The sequence below is a fragment of the Hipposideros armiger genome, unplaced genomic scaffold, assembly GCF_001890085.2.
Source record: "Hipposideros armiger isolate ML-2016 unplaced genomic scaffold, ASM189008v1 scaffold_300, whole genome shotgun sequence".
Lineage (NCBI taxonomy): Eukaryota > Metazoa > Chordata > Mammalia > Chiroptera > Hipposideridae > Hipposideros > Hipposideros armiger.
In genome coordinates this window covers 672652-697752 of record NW_017731650.1, presented here as the reverse complement: position 1 = coordinate 697752, position 25101 = coordinate 672652, and the positions used below count along the sequence as shown (strand labels likewise).

The 25101-nt window shown below is 36.4% G+C and overlaps 1 long non-coding RNA gene across 2 annotated transcripts in view; it reads right to left on the bottom strand.

The window, feature by feature from the left end:
• Positions 1–9276: 9276 nt before the first annotated feature.
• Positions 9277–25101, bottom strand: part of LOC109391718 (uncharacterized) — a 431571-nt gene continuing 415746 nt past the window's right edge. The window contains exons 8-9 of one of the 2 annotated variants that reach the window (XR_002125904.1): positions 22893–22961; positions 9277–12836 (exon numbers count right to left, since the gene is read on the bottom strand). This is a non-coding gene — a long non-coding RNA (uncharacterized LOC109391718). Of the gene's footprint in view, positions 12837–20284; positions 20479–22892; positions 22962–25101 lie in introns of those variants that run through there. The other variant, XR_002125903.1, reaches the window with a different exon arrangement.

Sequence of the window (25101 nt, the reverse complement as noted above, 5' to 3'; positions counted from 1 at the left end):
TATTATCGTAAGAATATTATAACTTTAACCATAATTCTGAGTAAGAGACTTTACATAATTAAGTTCTAAAATTTTGGCCTCCATACTTCAAGAAACCACTTAAAAGAAGAGAGCCTTTTAATTGCTCTCAACAGAATTCCATTCTACTTTTATCTCTGGAGAGGATTTCTCTATAATTCTAGCACTTCAGCCAGATTGTTTGCACACGGCTGAGCAGAAATAACATATATTTATACATCAGCATATTTAATATCACAGGTTCTTCAATGTACTGACACAATGTTGGCAGTATTAACAATACAGACATCATTAGCTTTCCAAAAGATCCATAATTGAAAAGTCAGACTGCTGAAAAATGTCACCTTGTGTGTACTGTGCTAAAGGAATAAATCTTTGCCTAAGTCCTTGAAAGGGCAAATAAAAACTCAATTATGGCCTGTGTTGAATCCATAGGAACTAAATTCCATTAGCCTTAGCATGCTGTTTGGATTTTTCATCTCTGATGAACCATTTCTCCTAAATTTGCAAGAACAGTTCAATCTCTGTCCCACCTGCTCCCTCTGTTCTCGCCGAGTTAGAACCCCACGAAGACTTACATAGTAGGTTTAAAAATTTTATGTTTCAATACACTAAGGTAACAAATATAAAATTTTTGTGAGTCTAGGAAAAAAAGTAACATTTTATAGATTTTTTTGTTTACTAGAAGTAGAATTCCTGGCAGAATGTACCTAAATTTCATTAAGTGTGTTCCTGGAGAAGGGGGGCTTTCTCAAAAACTGTAGGAGTGAGTTGTGGCTTGCTTTAATTGTATTTTTAAATTAATTTTTTTCTGGGCAATTTGTTTTGTCACTTGTAAATCTGTAAACATGAGCCAACATATTTTACAAAAATAGGCCTTACATTCTTTGTTAAATAAGAATTTCACATTTGGCGAAAGGTTAGCAGAGTTTGGCTAACCACTCAAATACATGAGTCTACACATTCTGCTGATGCAGAGAAATAAAAGCCAAGAGGTTCAGAAGACAACACTAAAATGTTTTTTATTCTTCTGTGTAATCTCAGTTTACAAAGCCTACATTAAAGTTTTCACCAACTGTAAAGTTTATATATATAGGTCATGGCTAATAGGTGTATTGTTGGACAGATAACACACTTGTAAACCATTTTTAAACTTAAAAATGTGTCTCCAGGTCATCGTAGCTGTGACTATAGCCAAGGGTATACACATCTATCCTTATTAGTCTCATAGGTGATGTTAAAAAGACCTTTACATTTATATGAGTTTTAGTTGACTATGGCAAGAGTAACCAAAGTCTAGTATTTATATTGCAGTTTCAAAGGGCAATTTTCCTGGATAGGTGATTACCAGTTCCTCTTAGAAAATCAATAGAATTGCAATCTTGTCCAGTGGGAATGGAAGAGAAAGATTTGTTTTTGCCACACTAAGTCTAGTTTTATAGAGTCCTTTCATTGGATTTCTTCATTTTGTGTTTTGAAAATTTCCTAGTGGCAGGAAGCATTCTATACTAATTACTGTATACTAATTATATGTAATGCTTGTATCTGTGGCAAGCTATCACCGGTTCTCCATAAACTAGAATAATTTTAGCAATTCTAGTCTCTTGATATTTGACCATTTTTCTTAATCAGCTCTATTGCCTTAAATATTTTATACCTATTTATTTTGTATTTTCTTGTCTAGTTATTCCAGTATCTGATAAACCAAATTATTTTCCTGTTGCTTCCACTGTTTCCTGATCATGGTAACTTGTTTCTTTGTGTGTTTGGCATTTATGAATAATTAAATCTAGTTGCTGTCATTAATCTTTGAAATTCCCATGCTACTGGATTAAGGATCTTCGGAGGAGAATGAAGTGCCTCTGCCAGTACCAAAGAATGCTGACATCCTGGAACTTCAAATAATTTCTCAACTTGAGGGGACCCTGACCTATTATTCAGGTAGTGTAAATTAATGAGCGAGGCCTATGCTTATCATATTCAGGAAACACTATTTCTAGCCCATCCAGTGCCATAGCAGAGACACCCAGATTTTTTTCTGGTTCCATTTGGTGGCACATTTGTTGTTGTTGTTACTGCTATTTTAATCAAGACTCTCACTGAGTTTACAGTATCTTAGATGATCCCAGCTATGTGCAGCGCTCTCAGATTAGCTGCCCATCTTGTGATGTTCCAAGAGGTAGTGACTAATTTCCCCAGAACTCAAGGTTTCTGGTTATAACATTTGACCTCAGGAAAGTCATAGCTCCTCATTTATTTACTATTTAGTTTCAGCTCTTAGGGGTGTGTGTGCGTGTGCGTGTGTGTGTGTGTGTGTGTGTGTGTATTTTTTTCTGATGTTTGTCTTTAAAACGAGGAGTGGATTCAGGTTTTGTGAGACTTAAAGCTTATACAATTTTGGGGCAACTTTTTAAAGAAAAAGAGTAGAAAATAATGAAAAAGTTAACTAGGCATGTGAAAATCTCTTTAGAACTATGAAAAGAATCACAACAAAATGTAGAAGTCTGTACAAGAGGGGACTTGGATCTTAGGCTTCATTAACTTCATAGTAAATATACCAGTTTATTACTTATCTTTTTAAAACACTTTTTAAAATTGTGATTAACATATACAAAACATAAAATTTACCATTTTAACCATTTTTAAGTGGACAGTCAATGGCATTAATTATTCACAGTGTCATGCAGTCATCACTACCATCCATCTCTAGAACTTTTTTCATTTTCCCAAACTGAAACTCAACACCCATTAAACAATAACCTCCATTTTCCCTCTCCCCTCAGCCACTAGCAATCACCATCTACTATATTGGCTGGCCCTTCCTTACTACCTAACTCCACAGTCATTGAATAATTTGGGTGTTTTGCTAAATTTCAATACCTCAAGCCATTTGGGGGTAATACAGAGTAATACACATAACTAAATTTACCTACTGGAGGAAACTCCTTGTGTATGCTGGAGTGTTTTTCTTTTTTTCCAGACTCAGTTATATAGGTTTAGCTCCACCCAAGGAGGTCCACATTAAGACACATCACAGTGAAGCAGAACTCTCTGACCTGATTCTGTCAGCCCAGCCTCAACTGCATCTGAGCTCCTGCTTTCCCGACAGAAAAACATCTAGTTTCCAGGCACTTCCAAGGCCCCATCAAATCTCTTTTCAGCCCTACTTTACAAAGGCATTACTTTTATCTAATCGTGTACTTTCAGCCCTCTTTCTTCTGCAAGCCCAGTCCTCAGCATCAATCAGGTACGTTATCGTTCAGCCTTGATGTAATTCCAGACTATAGCTTGTGCATATGGAAAACCTAAATAGATCTATCACCAGCGTCAGGATTAGAAAATTAAACACTCTGAATGGAAAGCAAGATTGTTTCAAATCATATTCTGTAAGATGCTGAATTCAGATCCAAAAATATGAGATGTTCTTTTATTTTTTGCATTAATTTCAAAGAGCAGAATATTTCCATGAGAGATTCTCCTGCAAGCTACTCGGAAGCCTTTTACTCTGAGAACTTTTTAATGTGGTGCTGGCTCTCAGCATTTCTTCAGAAAGTGCATTTTGTGTTTCAATTATGTTCACTAAAGGAAGAATGTGTTCAAGCGTTAACACAGGGTTTCTCCACCTTGGCACTACTTACGTTTTGGGTTGGCTAATCCTTTGTTAAGGGGAACTGTCCTGTGCATCATAGGATATTTAGCAGAATCCCTGACCTCTAGCCATGAGATGCTAGCAGCAAACAACCTCCAGTTATGACAACCAGAAGTGTCTCCAGACATGTCACATCACCCCCCCGGTTGAGAACCACTTATCTAGTGTAACTACCAGAATGCAATTTTATTTAAACTGTTGAAATACTTTAATTGATTTGACCACGAGAAACAATATATTCCATTCCCAACATGCAGGAAGGACACCTAATTCATTCCTTTTGCTAAGTGTGCATGCTCTGTAGCTTCCTGGGCCATGCAAGTTGTAACACTGCTGTGGAGTGGAGCATGAGGGCAGCAGTTGGTGGGAAAGATGCCTATAGAATTTCTATTGGTGCTTCCTTTGCATTGCCAGAAAGCTTTTTCCTTAAAGAGATGTTTATTAGCAGAAGCTGTGGGAGTTAGAGTTTAGCCTTCCCCTTTGACAATAAACCTCAGCATCAATTACTTTCATTCCAACTTCCCAAGAGCCATCCTTTGGCTCCACTGTGGTGACATACGCTAGTACATTAGAGCAGGAGTCAGCAATTTATGGCCTGCAGGAACATAGCCACACACATTATTTTACATGCTATTGATGCCTTCCTTCTCCAACAGCAGATTTCTGTAGTTGCCACAGTATGGCTCGCAGAGCCTAAAATATTTACTATCTCTCCCTTTACAGAAACAAATTCACAATTCCTGTTTTAAATCCTAAAATCTGCAAACGTTTTAACTGCCCAACCGAAACCCTTGTCTCATACATTGCATCAGTTTAGTCATAACAGCAACAGCCACATTTGCACAAGTATCAGATTCTCTACAATTCATGCCAGGGGCAGGATTGATTTAGACACAATCCTCAATCTCATGGGAATAAGCAGGTTGCCACTTCACATTCAAAGACTATTTTTACACCTTTGCTTATTCTGTCTTTCCATGGGCTCAGCAAACCTTCTGTTGTAGGTTTTTTTTGCCCTCAGGCCTTTGGGATCTTCCTGTCATTTGTGGGAGTACAGTGGGGAAATGAGGCCACCCAGGAGCCTCATTTACTGTTACTGGATGTATTCATTTTCCTGCTAGTGAAGATTGTGAGATGGGCAGCAGCAGAATACCTTGGTGTAGGAAAGAGTGGTTAAAACATTCTTTCTTCTTCAGAATCAGTGGTCACCCTTAAACTCTTTTGCATTGTTTTGTTTTGTGTTGTTTTCAAAGGAGAGCAGACACCAATGAAAAGTTTATCTAGCAAAGCTACGTAATTCTTACTTTGTTTGTTTTGTTAAAAAAATAAAATTCAACCAAGTAAATTCAAAGATGTACTTGTCTTTATGAAAGTCATTCATGAATTGGTCAGCATCCAATCTAGCAACGCCAAGGGAGTGCAAAAACGGAAGATATTTATAGGAAAAAGGGGAGGCAAGGGAACTATTAACAAAAGTAAGAAAGGATTTTTTTAGATCAGTACTATTTTTATATTAAAGGATTATCTTTGTTTGGGGTGAGGGGAAAGCAAAGGTTTTTCTCATGCAGATTGCCTCTTCTGTCTATGGGGGATGGAGAGGGCCCACTTGACAGGTTACCTTATTGGTGTTGACCAGAAAATTCCAGACTGGTTGATTGACATTATGGTTCTCTGAGAAGTTGAAACAGCAATTAGATAAGGTATTCAATCTAGGTTTGGTATTAGGGGCTATAGCACAAGTGACACCATTCTGCCCTGTGGTTTTCTCTTTAACTGTCTCTTTTCTGTAACAATCATGGCTCTGGGGTGCTTTTCCTATTAGAACCAGCTATGCCGTGATATTTTGCCTCAGGCTTACACTATGCTGTACAACATGGGACTTTTAAAAATGCTCCTTTAAAATGTGTAAGGCTTGGAAAATAAAGTATGTACATGACGCTTGATAATTTGTGGTCACAGGATGTGTGGAAGAAGAGACTCAGGAAGGAAAATGGAAATATACAACCTACCACAGTTTATTCCATAGATTATGCCATCAAGCTGTTTTCATTGTTTGGGAATAACCATTGTGAAGATATTGTGAAAAGCTTTTAATCCTCATTTTTGTTCACTTCCAGAAAAGATTAAATTGGAAATACTAAGACTAGATATAATATTAAAGGCATCTTTTGCATGCAATACTTATTTGCACTTGTATTTTTTCTGTGAACTAATAAACTGCTGAGAGTAATATCCAGTGCTGGAGCTTAGAAAATATTTACATGGCAAAACAGAATGTTTAAACTGTTGTCCTCTTTATCAGCTGTCCCTGCTCCACTTAGCATGTCTAAGGGAAAGAACTGTAGCCAACGTGGACCAGAGTATTGCCAGTGAATGCAGTGTGGTTTCCACTCACCCAGACAGGCCTTCATTCCATTCATTTTGAACAGATCCCCTGCTAGATGTATGCTTAAATCTGCTTTGCATTTTGTTATAGTACAGCTGAATCTATAGAAAATATAGCAACTCTACCTATTAATCAAAGGAATGCTCAAGTACAATCAATATCTAAATAGGCTCTAGGTTTGCAGTGAAAGAAAATACCTATTAGGTGGTATTACTTCTATGTATAACTCACTTGCCAACATGCACACCTAAGTGACAGTAGAGTCCCTATAAAAACTTTTAGAAAACGATTTAGAGGACGAAGGAGAGAAAATTATGAGATTGCGGGAAGTGCTAAAGACATGCAAATGGTTGGGAAGGAGTTTTGAGTGTGCAGAGTACACTATTGGAAAGTTGAGCTCAGAACAACATTGAAGGAGGAGAAGGTGGAAGTGGGAGAAAGAGCTAGAAGAGATAAGCTCATTTACAACCCATGCTCCAAAATAAAGTGGATGTTCATTTCCTATGGGATAAAGGTTACAAGTCTGCACTCAATTCCGGCCTGCAGATTTTTTTTTTACCCATTTTGCCAAACAGTTCTCAACACCAGTTGCTGTCCTACAATTCAACTTAATTCTGACACTCTCTACCTGGAGATAGCATCAGATTCTACAAGTTGAGGGCTCAGTTTCTATAAGAATGTTCCCCCCTTCAGATGCCAATAGCAAGTCCAGGTTGTCACCTGTGCTTCTGTGCCTATGGATTAGATTGTGACCAGCTTAAGCCAATATATTAAAATACATTAAATATATATTATATATTAAAATACAATGTATGATTCCAAAAAGAAATCTCTTGATTCAGATGGTTTCATGGGTGAATTCTATCACAGATTTAAGGAAAAGTGATATCAATCTTATGCAAACTCTTCTAGAAAATTATAGGAGAGTGGAACATTCCTTAATTCATTTTATGAGACATTATTACCCTGATTAAAAATATTATAAGAAAAGTACAAAGATTTCTCATAAACTGAGATACAAAAATCTTGAACAAACATTAACAAATTTAATCGAGTAAATCTTTAAGAAGGGAATATGTTATAATCATATGGGGCTTTTCCAGGAATGCACAGTTACCCGTTTAATATCAATCTTTAAAATTCATCAAACTAACAGAATTAAGGAGAAGGATCATTAGATCATTTTGTTAGCTATAGAAAAAAGAACATTTGACAAAATTGAACACCCATTTATGATATAATATCTCAGTAAACTAGTGATAGAAGAAAATATTTTCAATCTTATAAAAAGTATCAATAAAATGTTAGGCTATATGGGTCGGCTGAGTGGCGCGTTGGTTAAGAGCTGGCTTGGGACGCCAGAGTGCCCCGGATCAGATCCCACATATGAGGGCCAGTGACACTGCCCTCTACAGCTAAGATGCTGATCAACAGCTCAACCTGGAGCTGGGGTGCCAGGAGTCGCTGGCGATGGCATAGGCTGCAGCCCCTGCTGCAGCAGGTTGCCACGGGCTACCATGTGTAGCCAGCAGCCGCAGTGGGCGGCCGTCTAGAAGCTGGCGACTGATCTGCCTCGCCCGGGAAGAATGCAATGATGGTGCCAACTTGGGCCAGTGAAGTGACGTCCTCCACAACTAGACTAAAGAACAAAAGGAAAGCAACTTGTCTGTTCCCCTTCCCCCAATTCCCCAATTTAAAAAAAAAATCTTAAAAAAAAAATGTTAGGCTATAGTTCACATCATACTGAGTGAAAGGTTTTCTCCCTAATATTAGAAACAAAGAAAGGATCTCCACACTGAACATCCTTAACCAACATTGTACTGAAGTGAAATGAGGCAAAATAACAAAATAAAGACACACAATATGAAAGAAGACACACAATATGAAAGAAGGAAAACTGTTTTAATTAGTAAATGACATAATGACATATGTAGACACTCCTAATGAATCTCCAAAAATCTACAAGAATTAACAAATGTAACAAGATTGCATAAAACAAGATCAACATAAAAACCAATTGTACTTATGTACTAGTAATGAACAAAGGATAAGTATTTACAACTGCATCTAAAACCATGAAGTACTAAGAATTTAACAAAGTGCAAGACCTGCTCACTGAAACTATAAAAATTGCTGAGAAATTAAAGAAGACCATGATGGAGAGTGATACCACATTCATGGATTAGGATACTCAATATTAAAAGTTACCAGTTCTCCCCAAATTGATCTAGAGATTATATACACAATCCCATTCAAAATTCCAGTCAGCTTTATTTTTGAGGAAAATTGACAACCTAATTCAAAAATTATAGGGAAATGCAAAGGACCTTGAGCAGCCAAAACAAGTTGATAAAAGAACAAAATTGGAATACATAGATTCCAAGATTTCCAAAAATTCTAGTAATCAGGACAATGGTATTTGTGAAAGGACACACACATAGATCAATGGAACAAGATAAATATAGACCATGCATGTATGGTCATTTGATTTGAGACACAATAATTGAGACAAAGTAATTCAATGGCCAAAGGAGAGTTTTCTCAATAAGTGATGGTGGACCAATTGGAAGTATCTATAAATAAAAAAATATCAACCCTTACCTCAAAATATACAAAAAAATTAACTCAAAATGGATCACAGATGTAAAAATAAAAGCTAAAATCATAAAACTTCTAGAATAAAAATATATTTTTTATATTAGAAATATTTTATAGGTAGTTCAAAAAGTATGAATCATAACAGAAAAATAGATAAAATAAACGTCATTGAATGTAAAAAGTGCTCTTCAATTGTGTTTAAAAATGAGTATGCAAGACAGAAACCGAGAAAAAAAACAAAAACAAAAAACGTTTGCAATATACGAGTATATCACTGGAGATTATAGCATGTTGCTAGCAGACTTTCTCCCTTGCTGGTTTTGGTGAAGCAAATTGTATTATTAGGGAGGCAATCAGTAAATGGAAGGTAGGCTCTGGCTTAACAACTGTTTCTGCGGTATCTGAAGCCATCAGTCTAACAACTCCAAAGGAACTAACTCCTGCCAACAACCACATTAATTGAGAATGAAAGTAGACCCTTCCCAAGTTAACCTTCAGATAAGACCTCAGTGACGGCTGACACTCTGTTCCCCGGCTTGTAAGACATCCTGAATGAGATGCTATTCACATAAGCCATGCCCAGAATTCTGAACCACAGAAAATATGAGGCAATAAATGTGTGTTCTTTTCAGACACTGGATGTTTGGTGATATGTTATGCAATCATATATAACATATATTCACCAATAAAAAGGAACAATCTAATGATGTACACAATATATTTGTTTTCTATTGGTGCAAAACAAATAAACATAAACTTAACAGCTTCAAACAATGTGCATCTATTAATTCACAGCTCTGTACATCAGATATCTGGGCGTGGATAGCAGCTGGGTTATCCCCTCAGGTCTCACCTGTTGGCTCTCAAAGTGTTGGCCACTGCTGTGATCTCATGAAGATCAGGGTCTCTTTTCAGTTCATGTGGTTGGTGACAGAATTCAGTTCTTTATGGTCATAAGACTGAGGCCTGAGCTTTATTGCTGTCTGTCAACACAGGGTTGTTCTCAGCTCCTAGAGGTTGGTTGGGGTCTCCACCATTAGGCCTTCTTTACAATATAGAGATCTTCTCTTTAAAGGCCAAAGGCAGAGTTTCCCTGATGCTTCAAATATCTCTTTTTCTAAAGGCTCATCTGCTAAGGTCAGGTTCACCAAGGAAAATCTTCCTACTTAAGGTAAACTTATTAGAGGCTTTAATTACATCTGAAAAATTCCTTCACAGTAACATCTAGATGAGTGTTTGAATGACTGGGAGATGGTGTGCATTCCAGAAGGCAAGGATCTTGGGGGCCATCTTAGAATCCTGTGCACCATCGGAACAGTGTGAATATATTTCAGAAGCTACACTGATTGAAATCAGCCAGGCTTAAACGGGATACATGTATGACCCCACTTATTTGAATCTCTAGGAAAGATAACTATGCTCCATGGTAATAAAAAGTAGATCAATAGTTGCCTGGATTGGGGTGGGGTGGAAAATTGTTGGAAAGGAGGCACAAGGGACTTTTCTGGGGTGAGGGGTTTATTATGTAACTTTATATTGATCCTGGTTACACATGTCTATACATTTGTCTGGACTCCTCAATCTATATACTTAAAGTATGTACATTATATTCTCTATAAAGTGTACCGCAATAAAGGTCATTATAAATATACAGAATCAGCCAGCTGTGAGACCTTTGTTTCACTGTTATGTAAGGACATCTGATTGGTCAAACGTAATTTCACCCAGAAACCAGGCTGCAAAGGAGTCTAGCAAATGCAATGTTACCTTTAGGTTCCATCCTTCATGGTAAAGGATTGGACTAGAAAGTAAGATGGTACATATGTTGAGTTAAGCCAGGTCCTTCAGTTCAAGGTATAAATATTTCTTCTCATTCCTTTGGTATATTCATTTGGTCAGAACTAATGAATCACACACACACACACACACACACACACACACACACACATGCACTTAAGTATACACATACTAACTAGTATATGCGCACACTCCCCATGAAAAAGCACTATAATGCATAAAGTGAGATGATGTATATAATGATAGCTCCCCCTAATAAATAGTTCTTCATGTCAATACATAGAGTTTTAGTCCCCTCTTTATTCTTCCACAAGCTAAGAGATAGAAGGCCTGGTTTTGAGTCCTGAACTTCACTAATCAGATATATCACTTTTGTGGATAAATGCCACCACAGAGATTATCACTTCTTATTTTAAACCTGTGTTCCAGTTTTGATATGTAGGAATGAAACTTATTCTAGGATTATATGATTCTTAATGGGAAAAAAAAGAAACAACTGAGTTATACACAAAGCCTGCAGAAATCTTTAAAATAAAGTAATTTTTTCTTTTATTTTAGATCAGCTAAATGTATAGGGCAGGGCTTTCCTGAATAATCTCTATTTGAATAACAGGGGTGGAGTGGGCAGAGCAGGAATCAATTATTCTCAATGCCAAATCATCCTCTGGGTTTAAGAGAAGGGTGTTTTCTCTTCCAGTCACAAGCATGTGTACTTACTTATCAAAAATAAAATATACAAGTTAATCAAAAAAATTTCAGGACATCTGGGAAAGATTTCCAGATGATGAGCTGCAGGAGCATACCACTTGAGAACCACGGACACCATTATATAAATAGGACAAAGACAGAGATGTACGCAAGTTGCCAATGTTCACTGATTGTGCTCCTGCAGTATGCGTCACACCCACTGAGAAATAAAACTTACTTAAAACAGTGTGTGAGGAATGTTGCTTATTTGATTTTTGCCAAAACCTAGGCATGCATATAGTTAACTGAATTTATCTACTGAGGCCTACAGAAATTACACATTTACCTCTAAGACATCTTTCTTGGGTTCTTTAAATGTAGGTTTCAGGAAAAACTAACAAAGAAATAAATAGAAATGTCATACCTTGCACCATGGGCAAAGATGGAGTTATTTCAGTAGAGTAGTTTTGGACATATATAAGTCTCATAAGACTTTGAAAGTCATTTCTTTCCTTTTTCCTTGGGAGGGCAAATGTATCAGATTGTATTGAGTTTCAAGAAAAGCCAACAGTGAATAAAACAAGGAAGGGGTTTATTTGTCTCATGCAACAACCCCATGGATAGGAAGATAGGATGAGTACTGATGCTCGGCATCATCAAGGATCCAGATTTCCTCTGTGTTCCTATTGAAACCAACCCTACAATGTGAATTTAATCCTCATGATTGCAAAATGGCTGTTCCTCCAGGCATCCATCTAGGAGGAAGGTGGAGGGAATAAAGGACCATCCCAGTGAGTTTCTCTCTTTTATGAAGCTTTCCTGGAAGCCCCAACCAGAGCCCTCCACTAATTTTGTCATTGGCCAGAATTCAGTTACATGACTGCCTCCATCTGCACCGGAAGCTGCCAAAGCAATGTTTTTAGCTGGACAAACTTCTACTCAATTGGAATGGCTGTTAGGTAAGAAAGGGGAAGTGGATATTGAGTAGGCATTGGGTAGTGGCTGTCACTGCTAGTGACTATCACAGACAAGATCTGCTCTCTTAATACACCCTTCTCCCATCTAACATTCAAATCACACACACACACACACACACACACACACACACACACACACACACACACACGGGCCACTTCATTTTGCTCATGTTTGCCTTCTATGAATTCATTCAGTAGATCCTTTCCATGAAAGGATAAGCATATTCTTCAAGAAACATAAAAATATAAGTGTTATTCACCCAGTGTTATATGTCTCTAAATCAAGTACTGAGACATTTTGAGGTTCAAGTTATTGCTTAATCAAAACTGAAATAAAGACTTCCTGATAGTCTTAACTAATTTTGTGGCATTTTCCCAGAGTTAATCAAAGATTAATGTTCATTTCAATTGAGTCAAGACAAGAAACATTTCTTGAGCATCAACAATGTGCCAGGCCCTATGCTAAAGTTGCCAAGAAAAAAAAGACAAAGTGTCTTCCACTGGGGAACTCACTATCAGATACAAAAAATAGGCACGTTAACACATAACTACAATAGAGAAGGTGTGAGTGCAAATTGGAGGACAGTACAGTGGAACAATGTTTCTCTTTTTGGGGAGAGGTGCAGGGAGGACTTCTTCAAGATGTGCTATCCAAGCTGGGTGAGTCAGTGTCAGGATCAGTTCTCATCTTTGTTGATTTTCAGTCTAATGTATTTCCCAAAATCTAAAAATGGAAATTAAAAAGTGGCAATGAGAAATGTATCTTCAATAATACTTTTAAATCTATCTATGAATAAATATACAACCCAAAGTATTGGTCTGAATTCTAATGAAATATTTAGACAACTGCTTTGGCTCACCCAAAATGCATTATGTTATTTTCACAGTTTGTTATAAGTTTCCTAAATATGGAACATCTCACAATATGCTTGTGCCTACTGAAAAACAAATAGCAAAGTAGCTAAAAACCCAAGAAATTGTTGTCCACAAAATGTTGTTTTCATGAGCTTCAGTAATATTTAAATTCCTATTTGTTTTCTGTACTAAATATTTGAGAATAAGAGAGAGTAAATTGACTCTACCATACAATAATGATATAAACTATAAGTATGTTATAGCATTATAGTTGAACTTCTTGATGATCAAGTTATACATTCTTGAAGATATATACAGAGGGTGCCAAAAAAAAGTATACACATTGTAAGGAAGGAAAAAAACTGCATTAAAATTGTTATAATATATACCTATAACAAAAGATGAATACAATTCATGTGTGTACATTTTTTTGGCATCCCCGGAATACTCATTTTAGGTTTTTTGGGGGTGGAATTTCATGGTAGTCCTTAATGATTGTGAACAAAGACACATTTCCCCTTCTCCCAACGACTCCCCATTTTCATCACCATCTTTCTATTTAAGACACATTCCCAAAAACCAATCCTGTCTGCCTGGAAAAAGTTAACAATTAAAAAAAATGTATCAAAGTGCTTTCAAATATTCTACATCTTTAATTTTCACAACATTCCAGAAAGGTTGCATGAGCCATTTTATGTGGGTTTTGTGAACTTAGGAGGCTTGTCTAAAGTTATATAGCTACTAAGTGACAAAACCACCCCTGGTTTTTAAACTCTGAACTCAGTGCTGTATCTAATACTTCCCACAACTCCTCACTAGGTCTTCTGGAGGTATCCTCTATGCTACACAATTACACTGTATTTTCAATTACTGACAGAGGTATTTTCTCTATTATCTCACCTAAAAGCCAAGCATTTTCGCTAGGTATCCTTTTAAGTACTTGACACTCAATCTCCCACTCTTTAAGTCTTCCTTCAACCAGGATCCTAATATTTTAAATTCCTTGAAAGTTCTTAATGTTTTAAATATAATAATTCTTTTAATAATCCAGGAGTTTTTTTATTGAGCAGCTATTTATGTTCCCAACACTCTACTAAGAACAAGGCAGATATAATAAGCTTCAGGTTCTGTCCTCTAGGGGATGCCAGTTTATGTTACTAAGTTAATATAAGCATTATAATGGCGAGAACTAACCACTGTATCCTAAAGCCTAGAACAGTGCTTGATGCTTAATATGTTTTAGTTAAACATATACAGTCATACAAGCGAATTTTCAAGACTAGAAAGCGTATGATGGGTGCAACTGTGAAGGAACAAATATAGACAGTAAGATTTATGTAGAGTGTAAAGTGGAAAAAACAGTAAAATTCTAAGCCAAGATACCCAAAGAGCATGCAGAGATCAGGGACGTCCCGGGATAATTAATAATTCCTGGCAGGCTTTGTAGCCAAAATGGAGAGAAGCCAAACCCCTTTGGTTTTGTGTATATCAAGAATCTTACCGTAACACAAACTTTGAGCTATCTACAAATTTTAGAACATTTTCCACAAACAATAGTATGTGCTTACAGGCATGAGAACAACATCTCAGCCCATCCATTTATAGACATGAACGTAACATCTTCTGAAGCAGGGGGGGCTAGAAGAGAACGAGGCTCTGAAAAGAGGGGGGAAGAACTTGCACAGCCAACTGAAAGGAAAACATATTAGATGAAACAGAACTATTATTTTAGCTCAAATTGGTGCAGGCTTCTGGGTTTGGGTAAATTGAAAATTATACTAACTTGCATTGTATACAATTAAAGTGACATTAGGTATGAGTCCATACTTCAAGTTTTATAAAAACTATTCACTGCTTTCATCTCTCACTGTGGGCTTAATCATTCTCAACCAATTCTTTGTCATCACATAGTCTCTATGTGCTTTTTAGAGACTGATGCTTGCCTGACTATACACACCTTGCCTGAATACTGTGAGCGGGCATCCTCTGCAGGATGTTGCTACGACAGCTATACCTTTGCTAAAATGTACTGACTACATTCTCCATGACAGGCAGATACATAAACTGAGGCACAGAGGGTTTTCACAAGGTCCAATAATCAGTTTTGGAACAGAATCTGAGCTCAGGAGGTTTGTCTCCAGAACTGGTGCTCCAGCCGCCTAAACAGGGCATGTACCTGTCTGTATCTGCTGCTTAAAGTTCAGCTTCTGCAAATGTGATTTGCCCTCTTGGTGGACTTTTCATGACATGGATTTAACTCTAGAATGATGTTCCGTGGCCATCAATATGGATTGTTTTGTGTCTTATAATGTCATCAGGTTTTGTATGCCTAGGAAATACAATTTTATTACTAGCCTGAAATCATCAAGAAGGCAAAACAAAGAGAGGGGAAAAGTTCATATGATTATTTCAAAATGCCATCCTTGAAGGAGATATGATGGCAGGTGCTTAATTAAAAAAAATCTAGTTAGTTTAATTTTCCAATCTTCCAGGAAAACTTTGGAGAAGTGAGAAGCTAACAATAGTCACCCACACAAAGCAGGCATGACATTGTTAAATTACAAATACAGCTGATTAGGGCTGATTCAGCTCTACAATGGTTGTGTTTCCTATGGAAGAGAAAACACCAATGAAACAGAAATTTAAAAAGCATAAGGAATGTATATTGGAGTAGTGAGAGAGGGGTTTTAGGAAGTCCTCAATCAAGATGTTCTCCAGGCTGGACCCTCCCTGACAGTGGCTCACAAACTTTACTGTGCAACAGAATCATCTTGTTAAAACATATATTTCTGAGCCCCACCCCCAGAGTTTATGACTCAGTGGCTCTAAAGCTGGGCCCAAGAATATGCATTGCTAACAACTTCCCAGGAGATACTGATCCTGCTAGTATCAAATCACTTTGAGGACCGTTATTCTATAGTAATTGTTCTCTAAATATAGTATATACAATCACCAGAAGGAGTCTTCTTTAAGATATCTACATTATAATACCTACATTATAAAATTATGCCTTTACAATTAGGATCAGGGTATGTGCTAGAGAAAATGGCCAGAATGACTAAATCCTGAACAATAACAGAAAAAAAAAGAGAAATAATATTTACCTAAAAGCGTATCAGCTCTAGGAGCCACCAACAACCTGCCCATTGAGGGCTGCTCAGCTAAGATAATCAAAAGGATACTAACCAGACCAAAAATGCAATCAACCTTGGCTAACGCTGTCATCAATAAAACAGTGAGAGAGAACTCCACTTCTATCTATATTGATTGCATTATATGTGAACCTATATATTAGTTAAAATTAGGTAAAAATTTTGATTCTATCCTATATGTTAAAATTAGATAAAATTTTTGACTGTATCCTATATGAAATGGTGAGTCTGGGAGAGATATTTAAACTGGAACATGACCTATTAGATCTGAATTTTAGATAATGAAATATATATCAATTAGGACTCTTCTGCATTTAAAAATGAAACTCAGTTTCAATTTAGATTAGTTTTACCAAAATGGGAAGCATATTGTCTCATTACCAGGAGTAAGTAAGTTGGAAAATTTATCCATTCTATCTACACGTTCAAAAAATATTCTTAAATTTTGCCAACTTTCCCTATTGTTCCTGAGACCGACTGTCATTTGTCAGACTTTAGTCTAATGTCCAGCCATGAACCAAGGTCTGTGGCCTCAGGTAGAGGTTTGGGTTGGCCAGACGTCCAGAGACAGTCACCTTGGAACATGAGTAGCTTTGTCGAAAGTCCCAATTCTCCTCTCGTTTACCACAGTGTTTCATAGAAATATTATCATTTGTTCATATGCCTGGACATGAGAAAGTTTTGGAAACATTGCTTTAGAAGATAAAGTAACATAGGATGAGAACTAGGCCACCTATTTTCTAATTGTTGCTATAATGATCCTAGTGAATAGAAACTCTAGGTGTGTTCAAGTCAAAACTGAGTGTATAAAACCAACATCCTTAACTGTTACACTGTTACCTGAGTTAGATAATAAATCGCTTATAGAAGTGGCTTCTGAACTCTCAGAAGGTGAAGGAGAGAGGATAGAGAGGCCTGAGATAAGACCCGAGGCCTCCTGCGCTGACGCACACCCCCCACCCTCCATCCCTACTTCAGTCTGCATGATTTGGGCTCTGTTTTTTTTCTATTTTGCATGTAATCTTTGCTCGGGATCAGGGTTCGCTGGTTAAAAGAAGCCTGCAAAATGCCCTTTTCAGTACAGGCTTAGACCGAGGTGCCTGCATTGTAGTTACACCAGCCTTCGTTATAGTAACTCAGGAATATTCGTTCCTTGAAAAACCCACACTAAAAGTGACATGAACTCTATACTTTATAGCCCCCTATTATGAGTGGTGCAGGGAATAAACTCGTTGGGACTGAATTTTGGATGTAGTTAATGGTGGAATAGCTTACTTAGTTTTAAGGACACGGACTTAACTAAAGCTCAGAAATCAGCCTGTCGTCTTCTGCAGGCTCAGGAGCCCAAGCAGAGCATGTCATGGTTTGGGACAATTACGGCAGTAGCCCAGTGAGAAAATATTGCATGCCAGGTTCACGCTCAATTATCTACAGATTCAAAAGAGATTTTCTCTGAATTAAAAAAAAAAATGAGGAAAAGAAAAACTCATACAAAGACAACCAACACAGCTTTTAGGAGAACTTCTAGGTTTTAAGTGCCTCATTGTGGAATCACACAAAGATGATTTTAAAAGCCAAGTTTTGAAGTGAGATGTACAGTTCTGGGTCTTCAACAAATTCTGACAAGATTTCACACACTGTCAGAGAGGTTCTTTTCTCTTGCCTGGCTTCCCTGTGGTGGGAGTGCGGACCGAGCCAATGCCCCAACCTCCTTACACTCAGGGAGCCACTTTGACCCAATTCCAGAAGCCCGGGCTGTCCTTAATTAGCACTGTAATTTATATTGCACAATTATGCAAATTGGGTACATAAACAAAATTATCCTTTCAGTTTTGGCTTTGCTACATGAGTAATGCAAAGAGAGTAAAAGATAAAGAAAACCATACATTTGTTTTAATGTAATGCACCGGTTCTTACTTTATCCATTCTTTTGTTTTACTCTTTCACCTTGCATTTGAGATTTTTACAGATTTTCCTTTCTCCTATTTTATTTTTTCTTCTTTTTATGCTGTTTTTCCTTCCTTTATCTGTGTTTGACTCTTTTCCTTGAAAAATTTTCCATCTCATTAATTCTGCTGTAGTGATTCATAACTCTTCAGGCCATTTCTTTGTTTTCTGATATGACTACTATTCTCAATTGTCTCAAGTTTCCCTTTTTCTCTTGTTCCCAGATTCTCTTCTTTCTCCTGGTATCCTTTTCCATTTTACTCCATTTTCCTGTTAGGTTTGACTTGCTTTTATAACTGTGTGATGCCACATGCTTAGGATCCAATCACATTTACTAAGAAAACTGAAAATAAGCATGACAAATAACAGAGCTTGGAAGATAGGAATTTTAAGATACAAAGCCCAGTGAGATGGAACTGGAAGCCAATGCCTAACAGCAATAGACAGCATTCAAGTTGATATTAACCACCTGGTAATCTATCAACAAAACAGCATAACAAAATACTTTTCCAACACTGAATGATATCCCAATTGAGCTAGTCCCTTTAAAAAGGCTTAACATTGTACAGAAGATAAGAAAACCTAAAATATTTAAAACTAGTGGAAAATATAACCTTCTGGTTAAAGCTGGCTGTGCAATAACAGGGACTACTGGTGCTTGACAATACATGGAGACTAACTGTTAAGGGGATTTATAATAGAGGGGCTGGAACAGATTTGTGTAGAGAACAGAGTTGTTCATTGCTTTATCTGCCCAGAACCTCAGCTCCCATGGGGAAATATGCCTCCTCCTGTTACAGCCCTCTGGCTGTAGCAAAAGCAGCCAAATTAAAATATAACCCAAGGGATACCCGACCCAACTTGGGCAAATCAGAGCACCCTCCCTCCGGCTATAACCTTTTTCCACTTTGAATAACAATCAAATGCTTCCCTTCCAGACCAGATTTTATGTCCCTGTCTCCCTCTCTGACTTCCACTTCATCGCCTACATTTCTCCCATTTACTTACTAAGTTCTAGTTGCCCTGGAAAACTAATATTCTCAGGTCATTGCTTTTGTATCTTTCATCCTCTTCTCCTGGAATGAGCTCACTTGATTTTTCAGTGGATGGTTTCTTCTTGTCATTTGAGTCTCTACTTAAATGTCATCTCAGAGAAATATGCTCTTATATATCTACCTAATGTTGACATACATTTATATAAATATATAACTTTGCTTTAATTTAGCATCATTGAAAATTAGCTTATATATTTATTTTGTACATGTATTTACCTCTCAGATATTTGATCTTATTTGTTGCCTGTCTTTTCCCACTAAAATGTAAGATCTTGTCTATCTGATTCACTTCTCTATTCCTAGTACTCAGGACAGTGTGAGACACATAGGGCATTCCAAATTAATTTTGATTTAAGTGAATGAACTCATATGTTACACAATGGGAAATGGCCTAAGCCTGGCCAAAGGTTTCCATCCCCATGATTTGGGGGCTTTGTGATCAAATGTGAGTCAAGTTCATGTTTGGAGCATTGAGTGCTAGAACTAGGAGATACAAAGCTCACAGAAACAGGTTTCTACCATGTGAACCAAAGTGAGTACGCCAGTAGCTGGGAGGGTGTGGGTGGTAGCGGAAGGAAGAAATAAGGGGTAGTAAGAAGGGGTGAGGCATACAGCGAATGAAAACCAAGAGTTTGGACAGTGTTTATTGCATGGTTTCTGAGGTTCCTGAGGCCCAGCTACACCCCTGTCTGGTTTCTATGAAGCCCCTCAGGGTCCTTTCCATGATTTGTGCTTTTCCTTTAACTGTAAACTGGATTTCAATTCTTTGCAATCAATAAAAGTAACATATAATAATGTTATACCATTGGGCTTAAGAATTTAAATTTGGGTGCAAAATCAGGGTTTGAATCATGATTCTGATATTTGTCTGTATCACAGAGGACCAATTTCTTAATCTCTCCAAATTTTAGTTCCCTTATCTAAAAATGAAGGGCAATCATAGAACCTATCTGAAGTGGGCATTGGAATGATTAGATGTGATTATACATATAAATGTCTTCGGCAAAGTGCCTGATATATTAGTATGTCCCTAATTAGGGAAGGAACTACAGCCTGGCTCCAGGGTGAAAGGTGGCTTTGAAATGGCATTTCAAACCTTCCCTCATTGATGTGTCTAACTTCCTGCAGTACATCCTGCATTTTAGTTTTTTTAGAATATTTTCTAAATTCTTTTTCTGATTAGATATCTTTAGAATTGGACTTCTTTATTTTCCTCTATGAACAATTATGCTCATGTCATCTTTGGCAATTCAGTTTCTGCTAGATGTCCGATGGGGCATTTGTGAATTACCAAAATAGTTGGTGCTAAGAAATTGGAAAATTGATGATCTAGATTGGTCCTCTTCAGGTATCCAGTCTATGAAGAGAAAAGTAAGTTCACAGGATGAGGTCCTGGAAGATAAACAACAGGAGCTTGCCCCTCCTAACACTCTTGGTTATTGCCTATTATAGGATGTGGGTTGTTACAGTTAAGAATGAAACTGTAAATGAGCATGAAAGCTGGAGAGGGGTTTGAATGGGATCAACCTTTTTGAATGAGGCTTGAGATGCCCATAGTATATGGGCATCCCATATGCAGCTCCCATAGTATAGTCCTGTATAGTCCTGTATCCTAGTGTGCAGTCTACAAAGATCCTGTAAGTCAGTTCCACCCTCACCACATCAATAAACTGGATGAGCCACAACTGGGAGTGGGGTGGGCGATGGTGTGTGTGGGGAAAGGGCTGTTCCAAGACCAGTAATACTAACATCCAAGGAGTGATGACAAAGGTAAGCAAGTGTAGCAGACCGTGTGACGCAGGTCTCTAGTAAGTTAACATGTATTTCTTAAAAATGTATCATATCAAAATATATCATATACATTTCTTTAAAAGGCATCATTAAAATAAATGAAAATAAAAGGTATTTTTCAAAATGTTATAGCATGAAATTAAAAGTATAGAAGTGAAAAGTTTCAAGAATCTATACAAAATTTAATGATATTGATAAAAAATGTTCACATTTTTTAATATGTTCCCTTTCCTGAGTGAAAACTGGAATCCAGATTCTATTGGGTTGTTGAAGTCATGACAACCCATATGTTTTTCGTTGCAAAAATGTGTCATGACTTTTCCGACAACCCAATAGTAAGTGGCAGGACTGGATCTCTAAAGGGCTTGCAATTCCCAGGTAACAGTTAGGGAGAGATTACAATGGGGTGGGATTTATGACTAAAAAACTGAGTATTGTTTAACATAGTAGGTTAGAGTAGATTTAAAGAGATTGAACACTTTGTTTTTCTGATAAATTTTGGGTAAGGGTTTGAGAGGAAAACTAGATTATAGGTACTATATATCTTCTGTTTACTTTCAAATTATAGAACGTACGAAATTTTGTGACTCTTCTAATCCAGGAAAAACCAAGTAAAACTGTAAGTAAAAAATCTGACTCAAATTTGCACAGAAACATAAAATTATGAGAAATATATTTAAAAAACATGTATGGGCCCTGCAAGAAAGCTTGAATACCTGGAGAGACATAGTGTTGTGATAAGATCAAATATTGTAAATTGGTCATTGAAATCATTTCCATATGGCTGAGATAAATGAAAGTATTGACAGATTGGATATTATTTTAATACACTATACAAATTATATTTGCTAGTATTTCATCAAGAAAATTTCAATTGCCTTCTTAAGCAATATTGCCCTCTATATATTTTTTCATTTCCTATTTGTTGTATTTTTTTCTCATTTGTGTTTTTTGTTTGTTTGTTTTTTTGCTTTTTACTATTTGCAGAAAATTGGAGATTTTTCCTTTAAAAATTAAGTTCTGTGATTCATTTATTGATTTCACATTTCTGCAATTCAATAAAATGTGTATTGTTTTAATCTCTAAGTTTTGCCTCTTTGATTTGTACTGTACTTAAGTTCTTGAGATAAAGACTTGATTCATCTATATGTATACATATATATATATTTAAATATAATAAATACTAAGCCTATGAATTTGTCTCTAAGTGAGCATTGATAATATAGCTGTGCTGAATGTGGTGCTGTAATATTAGTAGATTTCTAAATAGTCTACAATTACAGTTTTATTTTCTGTTTTATCCCAATGGTTATTTAGGCAACTAATTTGCTTATCTAATGTTGATTTTGTTTTATTGTTTTTAATATTCTGTGGGGTATTTTAATAAAAAATTTATTTTTAGTACAATTAAATTATAACCACATATGATTTCTGCAACTTCTGTTATTTATCATTTATTTGTTCTTGCCTAATAATGATCTATTTTGGTAAATAAACCATAGATGCTTGAAAAAAATGTGTAGCTTTTGTTTATAGGGTACAAAACATCATAGACATCAATTATTAACTTTTCCTTCTATTTTCTTGATTTTAATTATTTAAATTATCTAATTCTTCTCCAGTGATTTTGTAGGTATACACCATGTTCACCTGTTTTATTAATATGGATTTCCCCTTAAATGTCTACATACTTTCTTTATACCTTATACTTGTATTATTATCCAAGCTAAGAATGAAGAGTTGGCTCCTTCCGGTTAAGATGAATATTTTGTTACATATTTCCTTTTGCATTCCTCCCACTCCTCACCACTCCCACATTCACATTCTCTTTCTAATTGTCAGTTGTAATCTATATTTTAATACCAACTCATTGTTGTTTAGTCTCTTTTTAACAAAATACTTAAGTGTTTTAGTTTGCCAATGATTTTTACATTTGCATTCAATTTTCTAAGCACATTACCAAGGATTATAGAAACTTACTATTATGTTCATTCACCTCCATGTTCCTGTCCCACATGGAGACTGACACATCATACGCTCTTAGGAATTCTGGTTAAGGAAATAATGCCATAGAACAGGAGAAAAAAAAAGAGCCTGATCAAGTGAAACTTAAATTCCCATCCTAAGTGTTGCTTTTATAACATGTTACCTGAAGATATTACTTCCAAGATTACAGTAAATCCATAGAGTGTATTTCGCTTTGATAGTCCCATCTCTGCTATGGTCAAACACGCACACATATACACAAATCCATACTAATGGGAATGAACACTTTACTATTTCCCATGTGCTAGTACTCTTGGAATGTGAGGTGCTTACATTAACTTCATTGTTATTAGCTCTTTTAAAAGATTCACCTGTAAATAACTATAAACATTGGTCTCAAACTGGCTGCACATTGTAATCACATGTGACGATTTTTAAAAGATCCTAATGACCTAGCGATCCACCAGTCCAATTAAATCCAAATCTCTCTGGTTGAGACCCAAGCGTCAGTGTTTCCTAATGCTCCTCCTGTGACCGCAGAGTAAAGCCAAGTATGAGAACGTAGCAGAGTCAACAGTCTGTACCTGATCAGTCTAGTTGCGCCTGTAGATACAATGCAACATAAGGAAACGCTTTTCTGGTTTCTTACAAAATGACTTGGGGAAACAGCTTTCTTTTGGACTCGGATAACTACGTGAAAGTGATTAAAAAGCACTTGTATCATTGCAATAACTATTTTATCACTTTTTAATATGCAGATGAATGGAGTGCCCAGCTGTGTTTTGGGATGAGAGTAGAGACAACAATAGGGTGTTTCAGAGTTGGTCAGATAGCTCAGTTAAAACCAACATGGAGAAACAGATTATAACCCAATTTTGCAAGACTAAGAACTCTGCCCGTTTCATAAATTTGCTTTGGGCTCTCTTACACAAGAAAATGTGAAGTTATAGCCCTAATATTGAGGTCATACTATGTTTTTTCTTTATTTTTGGCATATTACCACATATATGCTTCCTGATTTTATGGAGCCTCAGACATTTGAGTTCATAATAGGGATCAGATTTTGAAGGATACCCGAATAGAGTCAAGGAAATATTGTCTCTGGAAATGTGCTTTGAATATCAATTGCTGCCACAACAATTCTTATGCTTGACTTGAGAGAAGAAACAGGTAAAAACCAAAACAAAACTCATATGCAAACTTTAGGTGGCATTTTATTATATGCATTTTCCTAAACACACTATTATGGAATAGATTAGCAGAAGCTTATAGTTAACATTACAATAAAGGGAGCCAACTTGCTGTTTTATATAGGATAATCTTCATTAGATTGCTACATTTTTAATTTAAAACTTGTTTGACAGCATCAATTCATTGATTATTTTTTCTTGTAGCTTTATTGAGGTATAATTGACAAAGTTATATATATTTAATGTATACAACATGAAGATGTGATATACTTGTATGTATACATTGTAAAATAACCATAATCAGCTTTAATTAACACATCCATCACCTCACATATTTACCATTTGTGTGTGTGTGTGTTTGTGATGAGAACACTTAAGATCTACACTCTATGGAAAATTTAAAATATATGATACAGCAGTATTATTAACTATAGTTGTCATGCTGTATATTAGAATCAATCAATTTAGAAGTTAACATACTAAAATTTCGTATTAGGAAAGAGATAATGTCTCTTCACAGATAAGAGTGAACTAACTTAGCTCATGTACAACTGAAACATTGTTTTTGGCCTCTCCCCTGTTAGGTAATATCTATTCATTTTATTGTTTGTGTTGCTGTTTATGAATATGCTGTTAAAATATGCACAGTGCACTTGTCAGACAGATAGCTATAATTATAGTTTAAGGATAGCTTTCTTGGTATAGAATCTGTATTTCCCAAGATATATAGCTTGATTGAAAATACCAAGCAGAATATAGGATCCTTGGACTCTGATCTTACAGAAAAAATAATGGAGAAGATAATGGGAGTTAAGTGTCTTCTACAGTGATTTTCACATAGTTCAATGCTTCTCAAACAGGACCTGGCCTTGCAGCATCTGTGTCACTTGGAAACTTTACAAATGCCATTCTCAGGTGCCACCCAGCTTTACTAAATTAGAAACTCTAAGGTCTGTGTTTTAACAAACCCTCTGTGTGCTTCCGCTACACTCTAAAGTTTGAGAATCTCTAAC